Genomic DNA, 26,939 nt, shown 5'->3' on the forward strand with positions numbered 1-26,939 from the left:
CGCCCAGATTTTGGGCACGCTCTCGCCATAACGTAAACTGCATGTCGTAATGAAGTTAGTTGGTGGAGTGCTGCAGAGATGGTTGACCTTCTGGAAGGTTCTCCCGTCATATCATATCACCTCCACCTTACCGGCCACCCTAGACCCACTTCAGTTTCCATACGCCCCAACAGGTCCCCAGACGACGCAATCGCCATCACAATGCACACTGCCCTATCCCATCTGGACAAAAGGAATACCTATGTAAGAATGCTGTTCATTGACTACAGCTCAGCATTCAACACCATAGTACCCTCCAAGCTCATCATCAAGCTGGAGGCCCTGGGTCTCAACCCCGCCCTGTGCAATTGGGTCCTCGACTTTTTGACGGGCCGCCCTCCGGTGATAAAGGTAGGAAACAACATCTCCACTTCGCTGATCCTCAACACTGTGGCCCCACAAGGGTGCATGTTCAGCCCCCTCTGTACCTCCCGTTCACCCACGACTGCGTGGCTATGCACGCCTCCAACTCAATCATCAAGTTTGCAGACGACACAACAGTAGTGGGCTTGATTACTAACAATGACGAGGCAGCCTACAGGGAGGAGGTGAGGGCACTCAGAGTGTGGTGTCAGTTAAACAACCTCTCACTCAACGTCAACAAAACAAAGGAGATGATCGTGGACTTCAGGAAACAGCAGAGGGAGCACCCCTCTATCCACATCGAAAGGACAGCAGTGGAGAAGGTGTAAAGTTTTAAGAACCACAGCGTACACATCACAGACAAACTGAAATGGTCCACCCACACAGACAGTGTGGTGAAGAAGGCGGAACAGTGCCTCTTCAACCTCAGGAGGCTGAAGAAATTTGGCATGTCACCCAAAACCCTTACAAACTTTTACAGATGCACAATCTAGAGCATACTGTCGGACTGTATCACAGCCTGGTACGGCAACTGCACCGCCCTCAACCGCAAGGCTCTCCAGAGGGTGGTGCGGTCTGCACAATGCTTCACCGGGGGGCAAACTTCCTGCCCTCCATGACACCTACAGAACCCGATGTCACAGGAAGGCCAAAAAGATCATCAAGGACAACAACAACCCGAGCCACTGCCTGTTCACACCACTACCATCCAGAAGGTGAGGTCAGTACAGGTGCATCAAAGCTGGGACCGACAGACTGAAAAACAGCTTATATCTCAAGGCCATCAGACTGCTAAACAGCAATCACTAACTCAGAGAGGCTGCTGCCTACATTGAGACCAAATCACTGGCCACTTTAATAAATGGATCACAAGTCACTTTATACAATGCACACTAAATACATTACTCATATCGCATGTATATACTGTATCTTACACCATCTATTGCACCTTGACTATGCCGCTCGGCCATCGTTCATCCATATACTTACATGTACATATTCTCATTCACCCCTTTAGATTTGTGTGTATGAGGTAGTTGTTGGGGAATTGTTAGATTACTTGTTAGATATTACTGCACTGTCATGACTAAAAGCACAAGCATTTTGCTACAGTCACATTAACATCTGCTAACTATGTGTATGTGACAAATAACATTTGATTTGATTTGATTTGATATCCACAGAGGAATTCTGGAGCTCTGTCAGAGTGACCATTGGTTTCTTGGTCACCTCCCTGACCAAGGCCCTTCTCCCCCGATTGCTCAGTTTGGCCAGGCAGCCAGCTCTAGGAAGATTCTTGGTGGTTCCAAACTTATTCCATAAAAGAATGATGAAGGCTACTGTTTTCTTGGAGACCTTCAATGCTGCAGACATGTTTTGGTACCCTTCCCCAGATTTGTGCCTCGACACAATCCTGTCTCAGAGCTATACGGAGAATTCCATCGACCTCATGGCTTGGTTTTTGCTCTGACATGCACTGTCATCTGTGCGACCTTATATAGACAGGTGTGTACCTTTCCAAATCATGTCCAAACAATTGAATTTACCACAGGTGGACTCCAATCAAGTTGTAGAAACATCTCAAGGATGATCAATGAAAACAGGATGCACCTGAGCTCAATTTCGAGTCTCATAGCAAAGGGTCTGAATACTTATGTAAATAAGGTATTTTGGTTTTTATTTTTCATACATTTGCAAACATTTCTAAAAAATGGTTTTCGCTTTGTCATTATGGGGTGTTGTGTGTAGATTGATGAGGGGAAACATTATTTAATCAATTTTAGAGTAAGTCTGTAACGTAACAAAATTTGGAAAAAGGGGTCTGAATACTTTCCGAATGCACTGTACATACTTACATTCATACAGAGGGTGGTGCGGGCAGCCCAACACATCACAATGAGCACACTGCCTGTCTGTCAGGATATATACAGCACCTGGTGTCACAGGAAGGTCAAGAAGCTCATCAAGGACCTCAGCCCCCGAGCCACGGCCTGTTCACCTCGCTATCATCCAGGAGGCAAGGTCAGTACACGTGCATCAAAGCTGGGACAGATAAACAGCATCTACTGTATCTCAAGGCAATCAGACTGTCAAATAGCCATCACTCGCGAGCCTCCATCCAGTACTCTGCCCTGAACTTAGTCACTGTCACTAGCCGGCTACCACCCTGTTATTCCTCACTGCACTTCAGAGGCTGCTGCCCTATGTACATAGACATGGAAAACTGGTCACTTTAATAATGTTTACATACTGTTTTACCCATTTCATATGTATTTACTGTATTCTAGTCCATTCTATTCGACGATTGCTGTACATATACTATTCTATCCAAGTATTCTTCAGATATACTATATATTTTATCCACATACTGTCCATAATGTCTATACATGTCTATGATTTCCTGCAAGACAGGAATGTCAGTGTTCTGCCATGGCCAGCGAAGAGCCCGGATCTCAATCCCATTGAGCACATCTGGTACCTGTTGGATTGGAGGGTGAGGGCTAGGGCCATTTCCCCCAGAAATGTTCGGGAACTTGCAGGTGCCTTGGTGGAAGAGTGGGGTAACATCTCATAGCAAGTACTGGCAAATCTGGTGCAGTCCATGAGGAGGAGATGTACTGCAGTACTTAATGCAGCTGGTGGCCAAACCAGATACTGACTGTTACTGTTGATTTTGACCCCCCCTTTGTTCAGGGACACATTATTCCATTTCTGTTAGTCACATGTCTGTGGAACTTGTTCAGTTTATGTCTCAGTTGTTGAATCTTGTTATGTTCATACAAATATGTGCACATGTTAAGTTTGCTGAAAATAAACGCAGTTGACAGTGAGAGAACGTTTCTTTTTTTGCTGAGTACATACATACATACATACATACATACATACATACATACATACATACATACATACATACATACATACATACATACATACATACATACAGTGAGGGAAAAAAGTATTTGATCCCCTGCTGATTTTGTACGTTTGCCCACTGACAAAGAAATTATCAGTCTGTAATTTTAATGGTAGGTTTATTTGAACAGTGAGAGACAGAATATCAACAAAAAAATCCAGAAAAACGCATGTCAAAAATTTTATAAATTGATTTGCATTTTAATGAGGGAAATAAGTATTTGACCCCTCTGTAAAACATGACTTAGTACTTGGTGGCAAAACCCTTGTTGGCAATCACAGAGGTCAGATGTTTCTTGTAGTTGGCCACCAGGTTTGCACACATCTCAGGAGAGATTTTGTCCCACTCCTCTTTGCAGATCTTCTTCAAGTCATTAAGGTTTCGAGACTGACGTTTGGCAACTCGAACCTTCAGCTCCCTCCACAGATTTTCTATGGGATTAAGGTCTGGAGACTGGCTAGGCCACTCCAGGACCTTAATGTGCTTTTTCTTGAGCCACTCCTTTGTTGCCTTGGCCGTGTGTTTTGGGTCATTGTCATGCTGGAATACCCATCCACGACCCATTTTCAATACCCTGGCTGAGGGAAGGAGGTTTTCACCCAAGATTTGACGGTACATGGCCCCGTCCATCGTCCCTTTGATGCGGTGAAGTTGTCCTGTCCCCTTAGCAGAAAAACACCCCCAAAGCATAATGTTTCCACCGCCATGTTTGACGGTGGGGATGGTTTCTTGGGGTCATAGGCAGCATTCCTCCTCCTCCAAACACGGCAAGTTGAGTTGATGCCAAAGAACTCCATTTTGGTCTCATCTGACCACAACACGTTCACCCAGTTGTCCTCTGAATCATTCAGATGTTCATTGGCAAACTTCAGACGGGCATGTATATGTGCTTTCTTGAGCAGGGGGACCTTGCGGGCGCTGCAGGATTTCAGTCCTTCACGGCGTAGTGTGTTACCAATTGTTTTCTTGGTGACTATGGTCCCAGCTGCCTTGAGATCATTGACAAGATCCTCCTGTGTAGTTCTGGGCTGATTCCTCACCATTCTCATTATCATTGCAACTCCACGAGGTGAGATCTTGCATGGAGCCCTAGGCCAAGGGAGTTTGACAGTTCTTTTGTGTTTCTTCCATTTGCGAATAATCGCACCAACTGTTGTCACCTTCTCACCAAGCTGCTTGGCAATGGTCTTGTAGCCCATTCCAGCCTTGTGTAGATCTACAATCTTGTCCCTGACATCCTTGGAGAGCTCTTTGGTCTTGGCCATGGTGGAGAGTTTGGAATCTGATTGATTGATTGCTTCTGTGGACAGGTGTCTTTTATACAGGTAAGAAACTGAGATTAGGAGCACTCCCTTTAAGAGTGTGCTCCTAATCTCAGCTCGTTACCTGTATGAAAGACACCTGGGAGCCAGAAATCTTTCTGATTGAGAGGGGGTCAAATACTTATTTCCCTCATTAAAATGCAAATCAATTTATAACGTTTTTGACATGCGTTTTTCTGGATTTTTTTGTTGTTATTCTGTCTCTCACTGTTCAAATAAACCTACCATTAAAATTATAGACTGATCATTTCTTTGTCAGTGGGCAAACGTACAAAATCAGCAGGGGATCAAATACTTTTTTCCCTCACTGTACATACATACATACATACATATACATACATGCTTGCTTGCTTGCACGTACATGCAGACTCAGTTGAGACCTGCTTTTGTCATTCGTCACTTGGTACTATTCCAAATGACAGCTCCAAATCGACTCTACTGGACCAAAAATACGTCAACAACCAACATCTCTACACATACTTCTGGAACAATCAGAGTAGGTAAAAGCGAGTAAAATATCAAACTTTATCCAAGCTGATGTACTAAAGGTTCCCATGAGAGGGTGAATCCCAATGAAAAAACAGCCACGGCTCTGCTACCTCTAATGCAGCTGGGCTTGCTACACTCCAGTAAAGAATATCCACAACTCAAACGACATCACATTAGAACAAGGAGAAAGTACACCAGGTAGACATTTGCTGGCAAAGCGCACAATACAACATGTTTTATTATGGAGAGGATGTATCATGGCAGCCAAAGGGAAGCCTGTAACGTTACAGTTTAGGAGTTTACCAAATCAGTCACTGGCTTCATAATAAGTGCATCTACGATGTTGTCCCCACTGTGACCGTATGTACAAATCCCAACCAGAAGCATTGGATTACAGGCAACATCCACACTGAGCTAAAGGCTAGAGCTAACGCTTTCAAGGAGCGGGACATTAATTCAGGCGCTAAAAAGAAATCCCGCTACAACATCTGATGAGTCATCAAACAAGCAAAGCATCAATACAGGACAAAGATCGAATCCTACTGCAACGGCACTGACGCTCGTCGGATGTGTCAGGGCTTGCAAACTATCATGAATTACAAAGGGAAACCCAGCCATGAGCTGCACAATGACGTGAGCCTACCAGACTTGCTAAATGCCTTCTATGCTCGGTTCGAGGCAAGCGACTCTGAACCATCCATGAGAGCACCAGCTTTTCCGGATGACTGTGTGATCACGCTCTCCGTAGCTGATGTAAGACCTTTAAACAGGTTAACATTCACAAGGCTGCAGGGCCAGACGGATTACCAGGACGTGTACTCAGAGTATGCGCTGACCAGCTGGCAAGTGTCTTCACTGAAATGTTCAACCTCTCAGTCTGTAATACCTACATGTTTCAAGCAGACCATCATAGACCCTGTGCCCAAGAATGCCAAGTTAACCTGTTTAAATGACAGGTTACCCAATAGCACTCACATCTGCAGCTATGAAATGCTTTGAAACGCTGGTCATGGCTCACATCAACACCATCATCCCAGACACCTGGTCCTACTCAAATTCGCATACCACCCCATCAGATCCACAGATGATGTAATCTCTATTGCGCTCTACACTGCCCTCTCTCACCTGGACTAGAGGAACACCTATGTGAGAATGCTCTTCATTGACTACAGCTCAGCGCTCAACACCATAGGTCTCTCCGAGTTCATCACTAAGCTAAGGACCCTGGGACTGAACACCTCCCTCTGCAACTGGATCCTGGACTTCCTGACGGGCCGCCCCCAGGTGGAGAGGGTAGGCAACAACACATCTGCCACGCTGACCCTCAACACGGGGGCCCATCAGGGGTGCGCGCTTAGTCCCCTCCTCTACTCCCTATTCACCCACGACTGCATGGCCAGGTATGACACCAAAACCGCTGTCTCACCGACAATGATGAGACAGCCTATAGGGAGGAGGTCAGAGACCTGGCAGTGTGGTGTCAGGGCAACAACCGCTCCCTCAATGTCAGAAAGTCAAAGGAGCTGATCGTGGACTACGGGAAACAGAGGGCAGAGCACGCCCCTATTCACGTCGACAGGACTGTAGAGTGTCAGGTCAAGAGCTTCAAGGTCCTCTGTGTCCACATCACTAAGAATCTATTATGGTCCACACACACCAACACAGTCGTGAAGAGAGCACAACAATGCCTATTCCCTCTCAGGAGGTTGAAAAGATTTGGCATGGGCCCTCAAAAGGTTTAGAGCATCTTGAGAGCATGGAGGGCATCTTGACTGGCTGGTATGGCAACTGCTTGGCATCTGACCGTAAAGTGCTACAGAAGGTCTTGTGTACAGCCCAGTACATCACTGGGGCTGAGCTCCTTGCTATCCAGGACCTCTATATCAGGCGGTGTCAGAGGAAGACCCTAAAAATTGTCAAAAACTTCAGCAACGCTCGTCATAGACCGTTCTCTCTGCTGCCGCATAGCAAGCGATACCGATGCAGCAAGTCTGGAACCAACAGGACCCTGAACACCTTCTACCCCCAAGCCATAAGACTGCTAAATAGTTAGTTAAATAGTCTGGGTAGCTATTTGGTTAGCTATCGGCATTGACCCTTTTTGCACTGACCTTTTTGACTTATCACATACGCTGCTGCTACTGTTAATCATCTATCCTGTTGCCTAGTCACTTTATTCCTAGTTATATGTAAATATCTACCTCAATTACCTCGTACCCCTGCATATCGGCTCGGTACGGGTACCCCGTGTATAAAGGCAAGTTATCGTTACTCATTGTGTATTTTTTATTCATTTTATTATTACGTGTTTTACTGATTACTCTCTTTTTCTCTCTACATTGTTGGGAAGGGCCCATAAGTAAGCATTTCACTGTTAGCCTACTCTTGTTGTTTACCAAGCATGTGATGATTCAAATCTTATTTAATTTGATTTAACATGGAAAAGCCAGATGCACTGAGAGTATGGAGTATGGACATGGTTACATTTAGCCAAAGGTAAGACTGGAAGGTATACACAGTGCTGTGGAGTGGTACAAATGACTGGCAGTGTGGGTCTATACCCTGCAAGGGCTTGCTATAAGCTAATGTAAACATAGTATAGCTCTGTATTGTCTAATGGGTTCATTACATACAATATAATTAAGCAATAAGGCACGAGGAGGTGTGGTACATGGCCAATATACCACGGCTAAGTGCTGTTCTTACGCACGACGCAACACGGTGTGCCTGGATACAGACCTTAGCCGTGGTATATTGGGCATATATCACAAACCCCCGAGGTGCCTTACTGCTATTATACTGGTTACCAACATAATTAGAGCAGTACAAATAAATGTTTTGCCATACCCCTGGTATACGGTCTGATATACCACGGTTGTCAGCCAATCAGCAGTCAGGAAGCGAACCACCCAGTTTATAATTACACAATCTCCCCTGAGCAAATGTTATGCTAGCCCCTTCATACAAATGTTATGCTAGCCCCTTCATACAAATGTTATGCTAGCCCCTTCATACTCGTCTGTCAATTGATTCCTTTTATCACGGCAGTTTCCAGCTGAAATCATAGTAAATCAAGTGGGACTATAAGGTTCTATCTACATCTTGGTCAAGACTGAGTTATTGACATAGCCTTGTTCTGTTAAATGTTCACTACCTATACGTACAGTAGTCTAAATACCCCAATTCAGGTTGTTAAGTTCAAAAGAATACAAGATAAAAAATTGCTGACACATTCAAACCACTGAGGGTTCAGAACTTTAAAGCCAGTTATCTCTGAATGATCTTTTTGCAGACAGAACTTTATAGTCCCAAGCTCTTGTAATGGGTTTACTTTGACTAAACAGTATGCCACAGTCATAGGGGAAAATCGGCAAACTCCCTTGCAACGTTCCCTTGATAAATAACGCACGCGGATTGCCAACCTGGTATCAGTTTATATGCATCATGTTGTGAAGCTTTTACAAAAAAGATATGCGGGGGGTATACAGTAGATACACTGGTACACAGTAGCCTCTGATAGATCAAATCAAAACAGAGTAATAGCATATTCATCAACTAGATAAAATGCAATGCAATAAGCCGAGCTCTCTGAGAAAACAATATAGAAGTGAGTAAAAGTGAGTGGGCTGATTGAAGCAAATGTAATAAGCCTTGGGGGAAACTAGAGAATCTCTCGTGCTTGGATATTAAATATTTCTCAAACAGTATCATCATGGGATAAATCAGCTATTTGTTTACTGGCACTCCTTCTGATAAACCAAGGGCTACATGTTTTGCTAACATAGAGCTAGCCTTACAACAGTCGATAGACAGTATGTTTACAGCACAGCTATCATCAATTGCAACATACCTGAAATTGTAAGTGTAACCACATTTCTCAATGGGCTTGCTTGATGGACAGCGGGAAAGTGTGGCGGACATTTCTGTAATGAAATGATAAATCATCATAGCTGGGCAGAAGCGTCTATTCTTGGTGACACACGAGAGAGAACACACGGCCTACAGTACATGGCATTGTCATTAGTATGCATAGATATTTACAGTACATCTATTTACTTCCATTTGCAATTCAGATGAAATGGTAAGCTCTCCCTAATAATTCTGCTGCCTTTTATTTGTAGGAACACCCTAATGTAAAAATCTACAACATTCAGCAATATGGCCTGGAAGGTTAGGGGGAAAGACTGATTTGACAAACAGAAACACTGGTTCAAATCCCTGGAGGGCGGGGAACTCAAGCCTTGTTCGGAATAAGTGAGGCACTTATCCTCTTCCCAACACCCTGCCATGTAAAGAGCAATTAGAGAAATAAAATAATAGGTTTGTTCTTAGCATGTTTATTTACATGTTTATTACCCCTTAAAACGATGATGCATGTCTGCAACGGTTGTTCCAGAGGTCATAGGTCATGTGCTAATTTCAGGGCCAATCATGTGCTGGTCTCCCAAAGCTGTTTGAACTCAAGGAGGAATATGATTGGCCTTGAGCTCTGAAACGTCACCATGTTGCTATAGAGTGACAGGCTCACATAGTGACCTCTCCTCTAAATGAACCCTATAAGATTTGAATTCAGAGGTCAGAGTTGCTGTGTGTGTGTGTGTGTGTGTTTAGGACGCATTATGGGAACAACCATTTATATGTAAAACACAGAGTATGCATGTATTCCTTGTAATCGCATGGGTCTTCTTTGAAAACAACAGCTCTAAGTATGTGTAGCTTCTGTTGGGTCACTGTTTCATGACCATTTATGTTCCGGGAACCCAACAGAGCGAGAAATCACGGACGCAACAGCTGCAGCAAAATATTGAATTGGTCTGAAGGGTGATAACCAAGTAGCCACTACCACTGTCCTGGAATATTTAAGACCCACAGTTAAACAGCTTAACTAGTTAGAGTCGTGCTTCTAGCAGAGTGCAAATATACACATTCCTGTGTTTATCCAAAACCAAAATGCATTTAATTATTTTCTAATCATCCTAACTTGATTCCTTCCATCCAATTGGTAGAGGAGAGAGGAGGGATTGTTTTAAAAACGTTTCATTGTACTTCGGAAGTAGCTGTTCAAGAGGAACAGTATCTCAGGTAAAATTATACATATCTACACTTGCTCTGAATTAAATCCTAAAAGACTACAATAAATAACTTAGTCCAGTGGTGTACTTTAGGGTTATATGCCGAGACCACTCATAATGTTGAGCATCGGGCTTGTTCAGTCAGTGTTACAGTAAGTGCTCGGCAGGAAACAGTGTGCGTACCTTTGGCAACCGCAGAACACTACTACGAGATATGTGCTCATGTTATACCCTAGCCATTCATCATTATGTAAATTGTAATTTATATTCTAATCAGTAAGGACAAAAGTGAACTTAGAAAAGCAAGAGATTCATCAAAGCTCATAACACTGGACAAAAAGTTCCACCGTTCATAGACCCATCCTTTTGTCAGTCTGACAGTGACGCTCCATCCAAATGTCTGGTATCCATCAACGTTCAACCTGGGCAAGGACAATGTCAACTGCCTCCCCCATAAGCTAATTCTCTAGGTAGTTCAGCCTTTTCAATAACTCCAGCATCAACCACAAGTAGGTCAGTGTCTCCTTAGGACGCAAACCACCGGTGTCCTTCACAATGTCAGCCAGATTCGGATGGAAGGAGGAAAGCAAGGAGGTGACAGGACCCAAAGAGGAGGGAATGTCACTTTGCACTTTTGAAGACCAGGGACACTTTGGTAGAAGATATCTGATATTCCAGCACACATACCTTGTTGAATGGTTTGGATAATCCGTCTTCAAAGACATGGACGTAGTGGCCAATAGATAAAGAAATCCTGCAACACAAAATGGAGGGAAACATTAGCATGATTAGCCATAGTAATAGTGAAAGTTACAATACACATTCACATATTTTGTGAGCCTTCTGTAGTAAATAGAGGACTTGGCAGGGTACAAGTAATTAAGGGATATAGACTTTGTACATTAAAACTACTGATTCGAGTTTGAATTAATGAGTTTTTCAGAGAATTGAATAGCTTTAGCATAAAAGGCAATGAGTCAGCAAATAACACAAGACTTAATGCACTTCATCTTAATCTAGTGTCTTCAAAACCCTACTTATCTTTCCGGTAATTATCAACAGAAGAAATTGAATTATCCAGCCATTTCCTTGTTTTGGAAATCAATTAGGCCTATCTTTCAGAGGTATGCGAATTGGAGCAACTTAGGAGATCAGACAATTTAATTAAGAATCCTAACTTCCGATTAAGATCATACTTCAGGAAGCAGCTCCGGCAGGTACTTTCCCTTAAAAGTGAACCATTCAAGTTTTAGAAAGGATATTTCCCAATGAGAATTGTTTCACAATATTGAACACACCACATAGCGTTGGAAAAGCATTGTTGGCTATAATAATCATTAAAACTTCAAAACCAAGAGTTGAGTGTAAGCAACAATGTGCATGGTAGTTGAGATAACCAGACAAAACTCTGCCCCCTTACAATCCTGGTGGAGGTTCTCTATGAGATAAAGCTACACCCATATTACCATCACATGACGCCACATAGCAAAAGCCATACATATAGAGTAGTGTGGATAAGAGTTGTCACAATAACAAAGGAGGTTGGTGGCAACTTAATTGGGGAGAACGGGTTTTGTGGTAATGGCTGGAGCGGAATAAGTGGGATGGTATCAAATACATCAAACACATGGTTTCCATGTGTTTGATGCCATTCCATTTGCTTCATTCCAGCCATTATTATGAGCCATCCTCCCATCAGCAGCCTCCATTGCACAGTAAGTCTATTACTAATTCTGTCTTCGTTTTTGGTAACACACACTGATAAGGGATGAATGTTGATTGATGGCAAATGTGGCCGTCCCAACCCTGACCTTTGGTGGGATGGACTACTACTATGGAAGCCTAGTCCCCTGATACCTTGGCTTGAACCCAATAGGGTCATCTAGGCCAGGCTGGGGTCTTAGCTTACCATTGCCCTGCAACCTGCTGCTGCGCTTGAGTTTGATCCTGTGTGTTTGTGTGAGTGAGTGTTTGTGTACGTGCGTGCGTACACTCGTGTGTGTGTGTGTGTGTGTGTGTGTGTGTGTGTGTGTGTGTGTGTGTGTGTGTGTGTGTGTCTGCATGCAGTTAGCTCTTGTTCAATCAATGCTATCACAGTTCAGCTCTTGTTCATCCAACAGAACAGGACCCCCTTAGAGACACATCACGAGGGATTTGAACATATCATTCCTAGCATTCTAGCCTTTAGCCACAATCAAATGTGTCGGATACATCAACACAAGGTGAGAACCGTGATAATTAATGATAGTGACAGGACCGACAGGATAAACTAGATAGAAAAAAAGTTAAATCAATATTCGGACTAGACCGCACAAATAGACCAGCCAAAACGATGGCAGCTTGAGTCAAGATGCTGAAGCCTGAGGGAGAGGGATATGTCGGATCATGTTAGACATAGAAGAAAAAGAAAGGCTTCATGTTTTGCTGACTGAGCAGTGACAAAAGATGTACACATAGCTCACAGGTTAACATTAGTCAGCAGGAAGTCTTGACTGGAGGGTTTGTTTGACCATGTATTGTACAGCTGACCAGCCATTAGGGCTCAATGCAGTTTCAGTTTCCTAAGGCATCGCTAACACTGGTGCTAACCACAGGACCCTCATAGCATACAGCAGCTCAGTGTGTGGTGGTGCATTAACCTACAATAGCACTCCACTGACACACATACATTACAGCCTCTGTTTCAGCAGCGCAGTGGGGCCATCTGAGCTCAACCACTCACAGTCCACTCAGAGAAATCTTAACTTCAGGGCACTCTCTCTCCCTGTCTCTCTCTTTTTCTCTTACTCACTCACTCACATGCACGCACGCACGCACGCACGCACGCACGCACACACACACACACACACACACACACACACACACACACACACACACACACACACACACACACACACACACACACACACACACCCACCCTACTTTTTATCATTCTACCTCAGCATCTATAGCATGAATGACCAAACTCTTCTTGAGATTAAAAAAACTGTCCACCCTTCCCCCCGTTTCTCCTCCACCTCCTCCTCCATGCTTCTCCTCTCACACTCGAATCACAGAGGGCGCATAGCAACGGCTGCTACTCCGCTGGGAGATCAGTGTGAATAAATCTATTTCCAGATAAACCAATTGAACATATCACCCCTCTGTTATCTCTCTCTCTCGTTCATTCTATTGTCATATGCACCCCCTGGCCGTTACAAAGGTGTTCAGGCACACACAATTCACACGCAATGCACCATGGGAGATATGCTCCCATAATCTGTTTTGGCTGGAGGGGTGCAGTGAGTCTGTTTCCCTCTCTCTGGTCATCGACAGGCCTAGCCTTATAGTCCGGGGTAAATATGGAGAGAGCAACATGCGGTTCATAGCTAGGCTAATAAGGCTTGAATCAAAAACATCCATCGAAACACCTTAATTAAAAACAAAGACACTGTGGATCTGGGGGAGCTGTGGTGCATAAGGAAGAAGTGACTGTAGGGATGATGGGGACATTTAGCTCAAATGTGAGTTTGGTGTTTGGGTGAGTGATTTGGCCATTGTGAAGAGTTTGTAGTTTGATGTCTTATGTGACAGTGGTTTGTAAAGTTGTTTGTTCGATGGAATCAGTTTGTCATTGATTTATGCAAGAGCAAATGCAAGTTTCTTTGTCTTCTATTGCAAGACAGCCGAGTGAGTTGTAATAACAAGTTGCAAGATATGAGGCTTTCATAATAACAAATGTACCATAAACGTCAGGTATTTATTGAATTTGATCAAATATTCACGTGTGCTGACACTTGATTGGTGCAGTATTTTGACCATGCCAATACCATGAGACAACCTAATATAGCAGCAATTTCAACTGTATGTGCAGTCATCCAATGTGTTTTTATCAACTACCTTTATTCCATTTTAGACCTATACATGCCTCCTGTAAGACCCTATGATCTGTGAACCATACATGATACAGACAACATCTTGGTGTCATACTCCTTAAAGTGTATTCTAAAAAATGTACTATGTTTTGATTCTAAAATTTTTAAAAATCCACAATAATTAATTCAACATTACAAATATTAATATTAATATCGCAAAAACTGCCTTTTTTATTTTGTTCATTTTAAGACATATTGTTTGTAAGAATATACTGTACTCTTCACACATGTCTAATTTCCAGAGGAGGCTCTCTGGTACTTTTAATGATATGACCCATTTTATACATATAAATTGATATTCTAGGTCATTTTTTGTATTTTTTATTTCACCTTTATTTAACCAATTACAACCCTCATTTAGGATTGTACATTCAGCAAATTACCAGCAGGGTTCACTTTAAATCCATTTTTCCATTCACTGTGTTGGTGGCGCTCATAAAATGTGTCATATCTTCAGAAACAGCAGAGAGCCCTCTCTGAAAATGTGATTTCATTGAAGAGTATATTGTTCCAAACAATATGTCTTAAAATGAACAAAATTAAAAATGCTGGTTTTGAAATATTAATATTATATATTAATATATATATTAATATTCACGGATCATAGGATCTTACATGTATATGAGGCATGTATAGGTCTGAAAAGGGCCTAAAATGGACACTTTCATTATCATTTAAAGAAAATGGTTGGTGATACAAATGGTTTGTGTAAAAAATGGTTTGTGTAAAAAGCATTTAAAAAATCTTTCCTCCTAATTAAGTTTCTACATGAAAATTGCCAGAACAATCTGAGATAACCCCAAAAATGTTTGCTCCTGCTGGCGTGGCATCACCCAATGGTAGATTTGACATACAGTAAAAAACACTTCACCACCAGGTATAGCATCGCTCTGGTTTGCCCCTGGGATGGCCCTTGCCGTGTTAGCCGTTTACTGCAGTGGGCTAATTCAGGGTCACACAAAAGTATACACCTCACACACATGGTTAAGGGCTGAAAAAAACAATCCCAGTATTTGTATAACAAAACAATTTGACATAGAAACACCGGATCTTCTGCATTAAAAATACATGTTTTATTAATTATGAAATTATTCAAAGATTAACATTCCACCCATGAGGCCACTAAAGGGCGATTTGGTCATTTGACTGCAGGAAAGTACCAACTGTAACCATGACAAATATCATTGTGGCAACCGCCCTAGTTAACAGGCGGTAAAAAGTTGGCCACACTGCAGTTCACACAGAGAGGAAGGGGAAGCCTGCCCACAGCCCTCAATCATCAGCCATACAGGATATCCTGCTGTGTCTGGCACACCTTCACCACTTCCCTCTTCTCCCTCCCCCACCACTCCCTCCTCCTTCCCGGATGGGACTTGTTCTCTCTATCCTTCCCCCCTCTTTCTCCTACATGGTATTGGATGACACTATGCTGTTAGCTCTCTCTTTCTTTAAATAATGCATTTTCATCTTGTGTTTTCAATTTCTCTTATACACACATCCTTTTAAATCTCCTCCCCCTTATCTTCTTTTCTTTCTCTCTGCTACCCTTCCTTCTTTCTATTTTCCTCTCTTTCGCTTTACATTTCAATGTTATGTTTTAGTGGCGTGACTGCGACTACTACCGTCACAAAAGCGTGACAATTTCACCAAAGACATGGTTACGGGAAAAAAAACAAGACACTTGCTCCATCTCTGTCTCGTAACCCCCCCCCCCCCTCACTTCTCCATTTCAACTCGCTGATATCCCCCCCATTTTTCATCTCTCCTCTCTCACTCCTTCTTTCTCCCTCTCCTTCCCTTTGTCACACACTCCCCCATTGCATCTCTCTCAGCCCCTCATCTTCTCCCATAGGCTGAACTTGTGGATCCCCTGGTGTGTGTGTGTGGTGTGTGTGCGGCTGAAATATTAATGTATCTAAGCAGACGACTCCTCCAGCACACTCCCTGGGAGGTGGAGGCCATGGAACGGAGAGAGGGAGGATGAGAAAGGGGGATGAACCTAAGTAAGAGGGATGAGAAAACTGTAGAAGAGGAATCAAGTCTGTGTGTGTGTGTGTGTGTGTGTGTGTGTGTGTGTGTGTGTGTGTGTGTGTGTGTGTGTGTGTGTGTGTGTGTGTGTGTGTGTGTGTGTGTGTGTGCGTGCGTGCGTGCGTGCGTGCGTGCGTGCGTGCGTGCGTGCGTGCGTGTGTGTGTGTGTGTACAGTTGTATATGTGTGATAGGTGTGTATAAGAAGTGTTTGTCTGACCCAGTTTTACCATAGCAGAATATACCTTTCAACATAATCATTGGTTTCCAAGTAGGTCAGTCACTCAGTCAGTAGCACTGCACAGTATCAACCATCCTAATGGCATAGCCAAACACTTGCCAGCTGGCTTATAAACATCCACTCTCTTGCTTCCAGCTCATATGGCGTGTCTTTAGAGCTTGTCAATTGCAATGCCTGTGTTTTGTTCAGTGCTCTTATTCACTCTGTGTGCTGTACTGTGGTGCCTAGATGATCTCCCTCACTAGCCCCAGCTTTGTGGAACCTCACAATGTTTTTGTTAACCCCCTTCTCTTGTTTTCACTCTCCTAGGGCTGGGCAATATGGCCAAAATAGTATTATCATTTTTCTCATTTTTGACAGTATGAAAGTATTTGACGGTATTTTATGTTTTTTTATAATAAAAGGGCGGCAACAAAAACATTTTAAATGTGTCCGCTTGCTTCCCATCCAGAACAGTTAGTGTATATATTATGAATACATTATATTATGAATACATTTTGTGACGTTTTAGTTCGTTTTGGTCTTTGGCAAGGTTTTTGTTTTCAGCTGTTTGTGCACACAAAGCATTTTCTTGAGGCAAGCCGAAGTTCGGAAGCCGAAGTCTACGCCCCTAAATCGGTGATTGGTCAACAGTAGTGATTCTTCAATGAAGTGTTTATTTTCATTCAACGATAGATGACTCGTTTTCATGCACATCTTTTCACTTGAGAAATACTGCACCAAACATCTTGCTTAGTTAGATGTTAAATGCGTAAAATTTCCACTTGTAAATATTTCTTAATTAATAACAGATTTCTTGAGTTATCTTAGATTAATTCTGTCTATTCTGAGGAATTGTATATTGGCTATGGCGTCTCATTTTTCAAGCGAAGGTCTTTCAAGGGAATATGCAAGCACACTAGGTGCCAACAGAACCGAAGCATGCAGAACCAGTTAGTGGTTTTAATGGGGCTTTCTCTCTTCTGATTGTTTTATACTGTTCAATCAAACTTCAATCAAAAACTATTTTCAGCATTTTCATAAATTTCTGCATTTCCTTCACTCTGCATTTCCTTTACTTTTGTCTTTTGTCTATTTTGTGAATTGTGGAAGTACATTTTCCTTTATCAGAGTAATCAGGGTTGCGGAGTAACAGATTACATGTAATCCTCCCCATCGCTCAACTTCCCTCCCTCTCTCTCTCTTGCTCTCCCCCTCTCGCTCTCTCTCTCTCTCTTTCCCTCTTTCTCAGCTGTTGGTGAGTAGCGCTGTACTGGGTGACACTAGCGTAGAGGTGACCTTGGTAAGAGCAGCGGAGCCTCCAGCGATCGCCATGGAGACTGAATCTACCTCAAGCTAGGCCGTGGTTGGGAAAGAGAGCAAGAGTGAGAAAGAGAGACAGAACATAGAGAGGTAGAGTAAGAATAGCAAGATAAAATATATACAGCATGTACAGTGTAGAGAGACAGGGGGTGGAGGGAGAGAAAACAAAGTGAGAGAAGAGATAGTGACAGAGTAGAGACGGATGAGAAGACAACAGAGGGGGAGGATGAGAGGGACCAGAGATGGCAAAGAAAGAAAGAGAGAGAAATTAAGAGGAGGTGGACGAATGACAGAGGATAGATGAAGGTGGGAAAAGAACAATGATAGTGAAAAAAGAGAGAGAGAAAGGGTGAAGATAAAGGAGATGTGGAGAGGGGAAAGAAAGAGGGAGAGGTCTGACAGATGAGGGCAGAGAGAGTTGGCATAGGCAGCTCTTCGGTGGAGCTTCCACTGTCCAGTCCCACACTTCCATCCCCATCAATCTGTTCTAGATTACTATAATACTACCCTGGCTTCTCCCTCTCTCCCTCCATCCCCCCTCTCTCTTTCCTTTCTCTCTCTCTCTCTCTCTCTCTCTCTCTCTCTCTCTCTCTCTCTCTCTCTCTCTCTCTCTCTCTCTCTCTCTCTCTCTCTCTCTCTCTCTCTCTCTTCTCTCTCTTCTCTCTCTCTCTCTCTCTCTCTCTCTCTCTCTCTCTCTCTCTCTCTCTCTCTCTCTCTCTGTCTGTCTGTCTGTCTGTCTCTCTCTCTCTCTCTAACACCCTTCTCATCTCACTCCCTCTTTCTCTCCCCCCCTCTCTATTCCCCTCTCTCTCTCTGTCTCTGTCTCCCTCTCTCTAACACCCTTCTCATCTCACTCCCTCTTTCTCTCCCCCTCTCTATTCCTCTCTCTCTCTCTCTCTCTCTCTCTCTCTCTTTCTCTCTCTCTCTCTCTCTCTCTCTCTCTCTCTCTCTCTCTCTCTCTCTCTCTCTCTCTCTCTCTCTCTCTTCCCTCTCTCTCTCTCTCTCTCCATTCTCTCCCTCTCTCTCCCTCTCTCTATCAAGCACTCACTCATGGCAGGTGGTCTTTAAGCAAATAAAAAGTAAGCCCTACTTTTAAACCCCTCTTAAAAAGGGAAGGACGGGTAACGATGCTTCGTGGGTGTCAGTTGTTGATGTGTGCAGAGGGTCCCTGGTTCGAGCCCAGGAAGGGGCGAGGAGAGGGACGGAAGCTATACTGTTACATTATGAAATGCAGGATGTCCTAATCTAAAGGGGGAAACATAGTCCAGGTCAAAAAGGGTGGCTTTCGCAACAATAAAATTAATCAGTTTGGACCACAATTTATACATATACATTTACCTTATACAAAATATTCTGTGAACAGATGAAACTACAGTTGAGTTGTTTGGAAGGAACACACTACACTATGTGTGGAGAAAAAAGGCACAGCACAGCACACCAACATCAAAACCTCATACCAACTGTAAAGTATGGTGGAAGGAGCATCATGGTTTGGGGCTGCTTTGCTGCCTCAGGGCCTGGACAGCTTGCTATCATCAACGGACAAATGAATTCCCAAGTTTATCAAGACATTTTGCAGGAGAATGTTAGGCTATCTGTCCGCCAATTGAAGCTCCACAGAAGTTGGGTGATGCAACAGGACAACGACCCAAAAACACAGAAGTAAATCAACAACAGAATGGCTTCAACAAAAGAAAATACGCCTTCCTGACCTAACCCGATTGAGATGCTGTGGCATGATCTCAAGAGAGCAGTTCACACCAGACATCCCAACTCCCTATATGGCAGGAACCTAGGAAGAAACCAGGCTCTGTCTTGTATGTTAAACTCTCTGTGGGAAAATGCTTGTAATGCTATCAGATCTGGGCCCAAAGCATTTTTTTATTTATTGAACCTTTATTTAACTAGACAAGTCAGTTAAGAACAAATTCTTATTTACAATGACGGCCTACCCCGGCCAAACCCAGATGATGCTGGGCCAATTGTGTGCCGCCCTATGAGACTCCCAATCACAGCCGGTTGTGATACAGCCTGGAATCAAACCAGGGTCTGTAGTGACACCTCCAGCACTGAGATGCAGTGAACTAGTCCTCTGTGCCATTCGGGAGCCCGAGCATCTCATAGTAGTAATACTGATCTAGGACCAGTTTGCCTTACAAAGCATGATTGAGAAGATTATATGGACAGGAGGGACCTGATTCTCTATCAGTACTTCTACTCTGAGATGCTTTCTGGATACGGTCCTGGCCCTTAGTCCTCTCTCACCATCACTGTTCCAGCATGTGGTCTTGGCTCACCATAAGGCCAGTGGTCTCAGCATGGTGATAGGATAAGCCATCTGTGGACCACCAGTCTCTTCCTCAGGGGGGATGTGAGTGACTGTACTCTTTTGGAGCTACACAGTTTTGACCTTCAGTTGACCGCTAAGGGGGTCCTTGTGATCTTTCTAATGACCCCTGGTTGACCCTTAGGATCTGTGTCCACAGTGCTAGGGGTTAGGTTGCACCTCAATAGTTTCAAAAAAGGTTTCCTCTCCTGGTTTCCTGCATTGACCCAGTCGGGTGGTTGCAATGACTTCATTCTAACATTGTCTGTGAGATTCTGGTCAGGTTGTAAACTGATTGTAAAATGACGTTTTTTGGACGTCTTTTTAGCAACCAGAAAAAGAGGTTGATAATTGGTTGTAATCTTGTTATCTGACCAGACAACAACCATAATATGACGTCTAGATTGCGACATGATAAAATTGACGCCCGTTGACGCACCCGTGCGTCAATCTAAGTAACATAATAAAAATATCCCCATCAAAATCCGTCGGTTTAAGCTAGAGATGGGTGGCCGAGGTGGCCGAGGTGGCCGTGGTGGCCGAGGTGGCCGTGGTGGCCGAGGTGGCCGTGGTGGCCGAGGTGGTCGAGTTGGTAGAGGTGGCCGTGGTGGCCGTGGTGGCCGAGGTGGCCGTGGTGGCCGAGGTGGCCGTGGCGGCCGAGGTGGCCGAGGTGGCCGAGTTGGCCGAGGTGGCCGTGGTGGCCGAGGTGGCCGTGGTGGCCGAGTAGGCCGAGGTGGCCGTGGTGGCCGAGTAGGCCGAGGTGGCCGTGGTGGCCGAGGTGGCCGAGGTGGCCGAGTTGGCCGAGGTGGCCGTGGTGGCCGAGGTGGCCGTGGTGGCCGAGTAGGCCGAGGTGGCCGTGGTGGCCGAGGTGGCCGAGGTGGCCGAGGTGTTTGTCAGACCATGAGACATCCCGAAAATGTGTCTTCTCACGAAAACGTCTGCAGCGTCCGAACTGTTTGGGCTACAAACTGATATGGAAAGGGGAGAATCTCACGAACACGATGGTGTTCTCCGTTTTGCTCTACGACCCCTATACGTGTTCTTGGGACTCATCTGAAGGTAACCAGGTACGGGTTTAAACGCTTTATGGAAGTAGGGAGGTAGTTTTATGCCAACAAAAAAGGGGTTACATATGTGTCCAATAAACAAAAATATTTCCTGAGCTTTCTTATATCTCCTAGATATAGAACAGAAACTTCAAAAACGTATTCCTTACGATAATTTTTTGAATGTCTGTTTTGCAATTTATGAATGTGTTATACAATGCGTTTCTATGGGCTATAGTAGTAAAGGCCAAATGCAATATTTTTTCGGATACCTACAGAGGCGAAATGATCCATGGTATGAATATCTCAAAACAATATGTTAGCTAAGTAGAACCCCCTCCCTCCGCCAAGGCTTAGACTTTTAGAGGTTTAACCTGTTTATAATCTGTCAACAACACACTATAGTCTCTCAGTTGAAATCACAGCAAAGACAGGAAGTGCCTCTCACATCAAGCCAATAGGATGATCTTATTTCAGATTATAGTTAGGCTACAGAGAAAGAAATCGGAAGTACAGTGAGGCTGACCTTTCTGTAAAAAATCCACTGAGTGTTTCTATGGTTTCAAGTGGCTACTGCTATGGCCAAAGATGTTGTGTGAAATAGATGGAGAGACAGAGAGAAGAAGACCTGGGCAGGAGAGGGAGAGAGGTAGAGAGAGAGCAATGGAGGGAAGGAGACAGAGGGGGAGAAAAAGAGGTGCGTACATAGACACACTCAACAAGCTTCCCAGACAGATGTATAACTACTGAGCCAACACAGGGGCGGAAAACTCTGTAAAACAGGTTAATGGTACACTCAGCACAATGACATCATCAAAAACAATGTGGCAACTTCCTACTCATAGATAACAACATTGGCCGAATTCATCCGCGACAAGACTATCAGTATTGGTGCTTTACTACAACGTCTGCCACACTGCATGTCCACGTTGGGAAGAATCAATAAAGGCAGTCTGCATGTAGGAACTAGGAAGTTAGCTCATTATGATAACGTCATCTTAGTTAGTCTACTAAGACACAATAGAATTTAAAAACATTCTAAAATAAAGATATAGTCCGGGGTGGAACCATATCACATATCATGTTATCCCTCCAAGTTTCAGTCAGTTTTCTTGCGTTTGGTGCCTAATGGATATGACGCGGGTTCCATTTCAACTTTGTTTTTTTTAAGTAGATAGCCTACTTGCTCTTTGATGTGATGATCAGTTCTTTAAATTCCATAATAGTAGTTATGAGTACAACTGTCAAACACACAAAAGTACTCATCGACACACACACAAGCACACAACAGATGCAAGCACGCATCCCACACTCACACATATAGACAATGAAATACTGCTGAAAAACATTGGGTACGATGATTTTGCATTTGCAGGAAATATGCCCTACTGCCTCTCACTGCCAGCAAAGACAACTTCAGGAAATGAATTGTTAAACTCACCTGCTACAATATACAATATATGCTACAAGACAGGATGTTGAATTAAACAAACAGTTCACTAAATTAATCCAGACTAAGTGTATATTCCTTTAATATTAAGTCATTTTCTCTGTTTCATCATTGTTCTATGGATCCAAACATGCATTCTCATAGTGCATGGAGATAATGATTTTGTCTCATCCCAAAAACCAGGACCAGGCGCTTTGAAATAAAGGAAAAAGGGCCCTGAGTGTTTTGCAATTGGCATGAGACGGCTCCATTGAGTGCCCCCAAAACAAATTGAATGAATCACTTGACACATTTGCTTGCAGCACAATCCTTTCATTGGCCACCCACACAAGGCTGTTGTGTCCAGATATTCTAATTAGCCGCTTTGGCCGTCTGCGTGCGGCCTCGCCGCCACCTCTTCCTGGGTCAGGGTTCTGCCTTGAGGCAGGGTTTTGCCTGTAGGCAGGGTTCTTCAGGCCGTTTATTGGCATCTCTTCTCTCACAGAGTTCTCTGCTCCTGAGAGGTTGTGAGGGCTTTGTACAAAGGGAAAAGAACACTACAGCTAAGTCGCTCCTCAACCAAGGTGCATGAATAGAGAAGCAAACTGAAGTGAAGAGAAAATTCAGCATCTCTTGGAGGACAGTGAAAAGTGCCTCTAAAAGTGTTTTGATCATACAAAAAAAACGTTGAATAAAAACAATTGATCTAAATGAGTTATTCACTACACAGAACAGACCTAGTTTAAAATAATTGTTTCAATAATTTAGGTGTGCTTGATTGAGCTTGCATGTTGCAATGGAACCAATAGCAAACTACCAAAACTGAAAATCCCGCCCACCTGTCACTCAAGGTAGGCTAAAGCAAATGCTAGAAGTATTTGACGGATTTCAAATAGAAGCCTGGTCTGATTCAAAACAGGCGTGTGTATGGATAAGGAACATGTTTTCTGAGCCTCCAGGCTGGTGTCTGATTGTTGTCTTCTGATGAATCAAGTACTGATAAATGGCATTATAATCAATCATTGCATCATTTTCTTCACCAAAACTGTTATATTAAATGGACATTTTAATAAACCTGTTTTTTAATTTAAGAAAATCAGCATTTTGACATGTCCCACGTCATGTTTTTCTGACTTCTAGGAAGATTTCAACCCACTTAACCCGAAGTTCCCGAAGTTTCCACCATCATTGTAAAGTCCAAGTAATATTTTTGGGGAATATGTATTTTCTGAAGATGATTATTTATTTAATGTGATTAGTGATTCATTTACATTTGTCCCTCATTTTAAGGTCAACCCTGTTACGTGAACTGAACCTTCTCTTTAAAATGGTGAAACTATTATTTAAAAATATTGTTTTTAAAAGAAACATTGAACATCGAATAATCAAATCATAGTGAAAAAGCAGCTGAACTGGTTTTACTCTCTTTGGCAATTGTCTGGTGTTTTGTGGTAGAAAACCGAGTATGACACGTCAACCTTGTTACCTATACGAACCTTTTATATTTGCATTATGACAGGACTTCAAACTCTCGTTTCGTCTAGCTTTATGCTATTTTTACCACAGCATTGTGATTTAGAAACTAGTAAGTATGGTGATACTGTGTGCATTACTGTTTTGCTAAAAGCATATTTTACCTTCCACAACTGAAGTGACTTACCCTCTAGCACAGGTGATCCTTCTTAAATTGCCCCCCCCCCCCCCCCCCCCCCCCCCCCCCTTGTACAACCATGAAACAAGCTCTTTGAGGAATACTGTCTGCACAGTGCAAACAGGAAATGTGCCCCCAGGCGCTCTGGTCAAAGCGACATTACGACATCACTATCAACTAGCAGCATAACTAACTTCACAAACTTTCCCCAGGGTTCAAATGTCACATTGTCACACCAATTGACTAATCTCATTCTAAATGTCATGCATGATGGAAGTTAGCCACAATCTTATTCTGCAGTTAAGCTCTCTAAGTACTGTGCGGTCATAACCGCCTTCCCACTGGAAACAGACCCCCCCCCCCCCCCCCTTTTTTGATGGTTCCTGTAATTATGGATGAACAGTGTGTATCTATTTAAAAAAATAACCAAGCAGAAAAAGCAATAAGGGCATGAAGAATAACTAATTGTCACAAAACTCCAAATAAAACGTGTTTGTTGGCAGCCATTGTCTCAAATGATGATGCAATCACCCAATAATCCCTTGGTGTGAAGACAGAAGTGTTTGTATAGTGAGTCATGTGTATATGTGACACTCAGTCTTGTCACCGTGCTAACATTACTACAGTCATCCCCTATGCAAGACAATATGCTGCAGTAATCTTCTGTAATTGTATCTGCAGCAGAGTGAGGGAGGGGTGGATTCTTTCCAGATTTGTTATCATATGGTAGAATCACCTGTTTAAGATACGATATTAGACACTGACTGCCAATGAGGCTACCAAACAAACAAACACACAATGGTAGGGTGCATCACTCATTCTACAAAATAGCCAGTGGTGGAAAAAGTATCCAATTGTCATACTTCATTGAAAGTAAAGATACCTTAATAGAAAATGACTCAAGTAAAAGTGCAAGTCACCCAGTAAAATCCTACTGAGTAAAAGTCTAAAAGTATTTGCATTTAAAAATATAATAAGGATTTAATAATTGGATTTAATAAATATAATAATAAGTATCAAAAGTAAATGTAATTTCTCAAATATACTTAAGTATCAAAAGTCAAAGTAAAACTATAAATAATTTCAAATTCTATATTAAGCAAACCAGGCTGGATTTTCTTGTTTTTTTAATTTACGGATAGCCAGGGACACGCTCCAACACTCAGACATAATTTACAAACGATGCATGTGTTCAGTGAGTCAGCCAGATCAGAGGCAGTAGTGTCACGTCCTGACCATAGAAAGCCTATATTTTCTAGAGTAGGTCAGGGCGTGACTAGGGGTTTTAGCCTAGTTTATTATTTCTATGTGGGGTTCTAGGTTTAATTTTCTATGGTGGTGTTTGTGTATGATTCCCAATTAGAGGCAGCTGGTAATCATTGTCTCTAATTGGGGATCATACTTAAGTTGCATTTTTCCACCTGTGGGTTATGGGATATTGTTTGAACGTTTTGTTTCTGTGTAGTTGCCTGTTAGCACTGCATTGTCGTCACAGTTCGTTTATTCTTTATTGTTTTGTCTTTGCTAAAGTTTCACTTCTTTAATAAATTATGTGGAACTCAAAGTACGCTGCGCCTTGGTCCGTCTATACTAACGATCGTGACAAGTAGGGATGACCAGGGATGTTCCCTTGATAAGTGTGTGAATTAGACCATTTTCCTGTCCTACTAAGCATTCAAAATGTAATGAGTACTTTTGGGTACCAGGGAAAATGTATAGAGTAACATAATTTATAACATAATAACATAATTTTCTTTAGGAATGTAGTGAAGTAAAAGTTGTCAAAAATATAAATAGTAAAGTAAAGTACAGATACCCAAATAAACAACAGTACTTAAGTAGTACAGTACTTTAAAGTATGTTTACTTAAGTACTTTACACCACTGAAAATAGCCCATCTGCTTACTGTGTACTAATATTAGAAATACAATATTTTTGGTTTTGCTAAAAGGACAGCCTTCATTTTGTAACAACCAAACCTGTTGCAAATAACCCACAGTGGTTCCCCAGAACTTTCAAACAACCATCTTTACCATATGTCAAATACTGTATAAACAAATAACCAAGGCTAGGAGTAAGCCCTAGAAAAGTCTACGGCAGCTAAATGGGAAATCTGATGTTTCCTTATGTGGGCAGAACTGTTCCAGGTCAAAATATGGGTCAAAAATAAGGACAGTGGCAGCTGGGGGAAGAGAGAAAGAAACAAAGACAGCGAGAGAGAAAGAGAAAGAGAGAACTTGGTAACCCTGCCGGAATCTGTCAATCAAAGAGCAGGGATTTGAAACAACCAAACTTTTCCTCTTCAAAACAATCCACCTTTGATAGGTTCATATCACACAGATCAATGAGTTTGTTGCCGTTTACTCATTTCCAAGCCACCTTCACGGTCCTCCTCACTGGAACTGCAGTGACCAACAGGTACGGAGTCATACGGTCGCACTCCCAATCTCCACCTGTTTTATTGCCCTAACAAAACCAGTCTAAATGTGTCATTGGTAGAGATTGAATGAAATGACCTCCAGAATGTAATTCTTCTCATCCCGTCAATTCCAGCGAGCAGGGGCAAAATAAAGCAAGGCTATTTTGGTTAGGGCAATCGTTGGTTTGTGTGTGTGTGTTTATAGCGGCCCTTCTCCTTCACAGGAGTGATGGCCTAGACAGCCTTCTACTGTCAGTCTATTCTCCCTTCTTCACTCCCCATCTCCCTTCCCCTCCCTCAGTACTTCTTCTCTTCTACTTCTCCCTCTATCCACCCATCTCTTTTTACTTCCCCGTCTTCTGCCTTCCTATTCTCCGTTCCTCTCT

General features: G+C 43.0%; 1 protein-coding gene across 1 annotated transcript in view; it reads right to left on the reverse strand.

The window, feature by feature from the left end:
- The window catches only part of LOC139536218 (disks large-associated protein 4-like), a 238,615-nt gene that overhangs the window by 183,670 nt on the left and 28,006 nt on the right, over positions 1 to 26,939 (reverse strand). Inside the window, exon 2 of the mRNA XM_071336549.1 lies at positions 10,887 to 10,953. The gene's annotated coding sequence lies outside the window, so the exon portion shown is untranslated. The remainder of the gene's footprint in view (positions 1 to 10,886; positions 10,954 to 26,939) is intronic.

This window comes from Salvelinus alpinus, chromosome 12, assembly GCF_045679555.1.
Source record: "Salvelinus alpinus chromosome 12, SLU_Salpinus.1, whole genome shotgun sequence".
Lineage (NCBI taxonomy): Eukaryota > Metazoa > Chordata > Actinopteri > Salmoniformes > Salmonidae > Salvelinus > Salvelinus alpinus.